The sequence below is a fragment of the Labeo rohita genome, chromosome 23, assembly GCF_022985175.1.
Source record: "Labeo rohita strain BAU-BD-2019 chromosome 23, IGBB_LRoh.1.0, whole genome shotgun sequence".
NCBI classification, from domain to species: Eukaryota; Metazoa; Chordata; class Actinopteri; order Cypriniformes; family Cyprinidae; genus Labeo; species Labeo rohita.
In genome coordinates, this window is record NC_066891.1 from 53845 (window position 1) to 60057 (window position 6213).

Here is a 6213-nt window from a genome sequence, read left to right on the forward strand (position 1 = left end):
AATAAATATGAAGATGATATATGCATGTGTTCACCTGTTAGGCTGTTGTTGTTCTCACCAGTCTGATCATTGTCCACTTTCACTGAAGGTCCTGCTGGGTGCACTGGTGAGACTGCAAATCTTTCACTTCACAGACTGAGATGTCATCATTCTCTGCAACCTCCAGCTGCACCTTCATCTCTCCTGGACTGCTTTAACTGACGGAGACTTGATCGTCCGTTACAACCTCCAGCTGCACATCTACTTCTTGAGATGCGCCGCAGTTTTGCAGTTTGAATATGATGATTCACGAACATATCATGATTCATTTTCATGATTCATTTTTACTCTCATTACTGTTTTGAATTAGTCAGGTGATCTGGATTGAGTTGGATTGTTTTCGTGGTAGTCCGGTTTTGAACAGCGGTCAGGCCAGACTCCACTTAGAAAAACACGGTCATTCTAGCCGCCACTTCATTTTGTGGTGCGTGGATCTATGGTACGGTTACGGTAATAGTGTGCAAAAACCTACATCAGTGGAAAAGCGATCTTTGGCTTTCATTTATTGAGCCAGTTACTCTGTCAATATTAAATGAACGAATTAATAAATTAAAACAAACAAACAAACAAAAACAAATGCTTAAAAAATGGTTTGATGACAAATGTCGCTCAAATTTTGAGTAATATTCAGTGTAGAATTTCCAAATAATATAAAAATAAAGTGATGAGAAATAACAAAATAAAAGCCTTTCATAGATGTGCAAATTCACATTATTATTATTATAAATAAAACTCCATTTCCACAAAATGTTTCACTTTAAATTAGACTTGCACAGACCAGTTTCAATTCAGATTGACAGTCCAGTGTGACCCTTAGCTAGTTTTAGGACTCTGATATAGCATTACATAATGAAAGCCTTCAAAAACGTATATATAGCAAGTCGTGTCTTTGAATTTGGATAGCTTTGAAAAATAAAATCTGTGATTGCACAGAGCAATTTCAATTCAGATTGACAGTCCACCACCCCAAGGTGTCACTCAGCCAGTTTCAGGACTATCTGATGTAGAATTGCATAATAAAAGCCCTCTAAAACTAATATATAACCAGTTTTGTCTTTGATTTTGGAAAGCTCCATGTTTCAATTCAGATTGACAGTTTCCCTATTTAGAGCTATTCCAAATTAAAGACAGGACTGCCAGTGACACCCTAGGGTAGTGGATTGTCAATCTGAATTGAAACTGGTCTGTGGAGACAGGGAGTTTCTTTATTTAGAGCTATTCAAATATCACAGGCAGAATATGAGTTTTTAGAGGGCTTTTATTATGCAATTCTACATCAGATAGTCCTGAAAGGGTCACACTGGGGTGGTGGATTGTCAGTCTGAGTTGAAAGCGGTCTGTGCAAAGAGGGAGTTTCTTTTTTTTAAGAGCTCTCCAAAATCAAAGACAAAACTGGTTTATATGAGTTTTTAGAGGGCTTTTATTATGCAATTCTACATCAGGTAGTCCTGGAACTGACTGAGGGTCACAATGGGGTGGTGGACTGCCAATCTGAATTGAAACTGGTCTGTGCAATCAGGAAGTTTTTTTTTTTTTTAGAGCTCTCCAAATTCAAAGACACGACTTGTTATTTATGATTTTTGGAGGGCTTTTATTATGTAATGCTACATCAGATAGTCCTAAAATTGGCTGAGAGACACACTGGGCTGGTGGACTGTTAATCTGAATTGAAACTGGTCTGTGCAATCAGGAAGTTTCCTTTTTAGGGCTATTCAAATTCAAATTCAAAGACAAAACAAAACTATCCCCCGATATCAGTCCTGGTATCGGGAGAAAGACATTCTGGAGTGGTGTACTGTTAATTTGAAGTGAAACATTTTATGGAAACAGGGAGTTTTATTTATAATTATAATAATAATAATAATAATGTGAATTTACATATAAAAATGGTTATTTGCACGTTTATGAAAGGCTTTTATTTTGTTATTTTTCATCAGTTATTTTCATATTATTTGGAAATTCTACACTGAATATTACTCAGCATTTGAGCAAAATTTGTTATCAGACTGTTTTTTTAAACAGTTGTTTGTTTGCTTTTGTTTGTTTGTTTGTTTTAATTTACTCATTCGTTCAATATTGACAGAGTAACTGGCTCAATAAAAGAAAGCCAAAGATCGCTTTTCCTCTATTACCGTAACGCGTAGTATATGCGCGCGCAAATAAAGTGGCAGCTAGAATGAGCGTGTTTTTCTAAGTGGAGGCTGGCCTGACCGCAGTGTTTGAGACGGTGAGTCACAGGCATCGGATGAAATGAGAAACTTTATCACATTACATTATCAAGCTTGGAGAAACAAAAAACGAAGAACAGGTGTGGTTTAATAAATAAACGCTGAAGCACAATCACCCGGTACTGTTGCTCAATAAACCAGACAGATTGGTGGTGATCGCGGTCTCGGGTAAAGACATGCACGTGTTTATTTTGCAAAATTACAACGACCGCGTGAGTGCATGAGGTTATTAAACGTTTACTCATCAAATAAACATACATTGACATTAAATATTAGGTTAATATGTGTGTAAATTATTTCAGCAGATCTACAGCAGTAGGTGGTAATAAGAAACGATACAGTCAGTAATCCTACAAATACAGTCAGTAATCTTACTAACCTGCGCCCCGAGGCGTCCTTTTTACATTACTACAGTACTAGTACGGTCGTCATAATAGCACTCGACTAATATATATATATATATATATATATATATATATAAAACACTGGATTAGATCGTGCAGGGATCATATTTGTGATCGATCTTATTACAGACACAACAACATCTATACATACATACAGTGGCTAACAAATTTATTTGACCTGCACACAATGTAAGGTTTGTGCCATAGCTGCCCTGAAGTAAAAGTATTATTGATGATTGCCAAAATAATTTTAATGTTTCTGTAATGGTCAATCCACACCAGTATGTATAAACTCTTCAGTCACAGTATTGTTTCTAAAGCTAAAATATAATTATTGTTGGGATTTAATGGGAGTCAAAGATAGATTGCACAAAGGTTTAATCAATAGCAAGTGTTTGAGAACAACTAGAGACTATTTGGAAGTCAATAACAACTGAAAAGTACATAAAAACAATGACAGCAAGAATGCGAGCCGTTATCAAGGCCAATAAAAGGCCATACAAAATGTTAAAAAAATGGATACGATTCTCCCTTTATTATGACAGATGGTGTAATAATACTATATATATAAGCTATGTGTGTGCGTGTACTTGTTTTTGCTACATTGTGGGGACCAAATGTCCCCACAAGGATAGTAAAACCTGAAATTTTTGACATTGTGGGGACCGGCTTGTGGTCCCCATGGGTACAAAAGCTTATAAATCATACAGAATGAGATTTTTTGAGAAAGTAAAAATGCAGAAAGTTTTCTGTAAGGGTTAGGTTTAGGGGTAGGGTTAGGGTAAGGGGATAGAAAATACAGTGTGGACAGTATACAAACCATTGCACCTATGGAGAGTCCCCACAAAGATAATAAACCAGACATGTGTGTGTGTGTGTGTGTGTGTGTGTGTGTGTGTGTGTGTGTGTGTGTGTGTGTGATTTGAGTTAAATAGGAAAAAACAGAACCAATTTAAAAGCGCTCGTTTTTATTTTATTATTATTATTATTATTATTATTATTATTATTATTATTATTTCTAGGGACATTAGTAATCGGATTTTGTAAGTGGCCTTTTTTCTTTCTATTTTAAAGATGTTTTCGTTGTATTGTTTTACTACTTGAAAGAGAATATAGAAAAATATAACTTGATTTGATATTCCTGCTAGCTAAATTTCACATATGTAAACAAAAAGTCTCTTTTCTTTATTTAGACACATGGAAACTAAAGCTCTGTTCATCCTAAAAAACTGTATCTCTATATTCATCTTATATTGTGGTTATACAAAAAAACCCCACACCTTTATTATAGTAAAACCACTATTTTACTACAGCAAAATCAGAAAATGGCAAGCCCACTCCGAAGTCCCAAATCAAATGATTCGAATCCGCACCGAAATACCGATCTGAATCAAATAATTCGCGATCCGCGCTCAGGAAGATCCGATCTGAATCAAATGATTCGCGAACCATCATTTCAGATCAGTACTCGGATCGCGGATTGCGAATCATTTAATTTGAGAAATGATTCACAAACCCGACCCGAAGTTCCGATCTAAATCAAATGATTCGCGATCGGTGCTCCAAAGTCCCGATCTGAACAATGATTCGCAAACCATCATTTTAGATCAGGACTCGGATCATGAAACATTTAATTCGCGAAATTATTTGCAAACCCGCTCTTAAATTCCGATCTAAATCAAATGATTCTCAATCCGCGCTCCAAAGTCCCGATCTGCTCTTAAGTTCCGATCAAATGATTCTCAATCCGCGCTCCAAAGTCTCGATCTGAACAATGATTCGCGAACCATCATTTCAGATCAGTACTCGGATCGCGAATCATTCAATTTGAGAAATGATTCGCAAACCCGCTCTGAAGTTCCGATCTAAATCAAATGATTCGCGATCGGTGCTCCAAAGTCCCGATCTTAACAATGATTTGCAAACCATCATTTTAGATCAGAACTCGGATCGCAAATGGTGAAACATTTAATTCGCGAAATGATTCAAACCCGACCCGAAGTTCCGATCTAAATCAAATGATTCGCAACTGGTGCTCTAAAGTCCCGATCTGAATAATGATTCGCAAACCATCATTTTAGATCAGGACTCGGATCACGAATCAATTAATTTGAGAAATGATTCACAAACCCGACCCGAAGTTCCGATCTAAATCAAATGATTCGCGATCGGTGCTCCAAAGTCCCGATCTGAACAATGATTCGCAAACCATCATTTTAGATCAGAACTCGGATCGCAAATGGTGAAACATTTAATTCGCGAAATGATTCAAACCCGACCCGAAGTTCCGATCTAAATCAAATGATTCGCGTTCCGCGCTCCCTCCGAAATCTCCATCTGAATCAAATGATTCACGAACCCGATCCGAAGTTCCGATCTAAGTCAAATGATTCGCGATCCGAACTCCTATGTCCCGATCTGAATAATGATTCGCGAACCATAATGAATCATTTATCATCAGTTCTTAATGATTTACCAACCCGCTCCGAAGTATGATTCGCGATTTGAACTTAAGTCCTTGTTCATTTGATCTGAATCAAATGATTTGCGCCACGCGATGTGAATGGTGCGTTTCGAAACACTGAATCATTTAGCGACGCAATGATTTACCTGATTCGGAGTTTTGAAAAGCTCCGTTTCACCAACCACTATACGTGCCTTTTTTTACAGTCATTAGAAGCGATGTCGAAAATCGAAAATGAATGTCTCTTTTAATTTGATCTGGTTCATGCTAGTGAATCGCTTCTGCAAGTAAGTCACAAGTTTGACTCAATCGGAGCGGTTCCAGCGTAAATGACTCACTCAGTTGATTCGGTTCGTCTGTTGCTCTGCTTTCCGCGTCTTCAGTCATGTTTACACGACATCGTCAGCACTACTACTGGCTTACCTTGCTAGTTTTATGACTTGAACTACAATATGCGAATAAAGTAAGATTTAAAACTAAAACATTTCCTTTCCAAATATAACATCCAACACAAATCTGCTCCATATTGAGGTGTGGTAACCGGTTTACTGCTAACTAGTGAAACACTGCATTAATATGACGAGCTGCAGCTCAAAATACATGTTAGATGGAAACATTGTGCATTATGATGGAGTTTGCAGCTTAATTCACTATTTGAAATAGTTTGAGCTGCAATTCAGTTGCTGAAAGTTCAGTAGGAATCAGTTGAAATCATCCAGTCATCTCATACCATTGAAGTCAAACTTACATTTATCAGTATATATAGTAATAAATATTTTAAAGTTACCATGATCATTGTAATGTTTAAACCAGCACTAAAAAGGCCTGGAGCTACATAAGCAGTGTTAATTTAGCTTGAAAAGATATGTGCTTATTGACAAAATTAAACACTTATTTCATAGATACATTGTCTTTTAATAATTCAAGTATTTTTTTTTTAAGTCAGCAGATTTTACTAATAGAGCTACCAATCTCTGCGTAAAAATAACAATGATGCTGTCATCCTCCTGTAATTTGGCTTCAAATCTCAGGTGAAGGTTAACACGCAATCATTCATTTCATGAGGATTTCTGGGTGA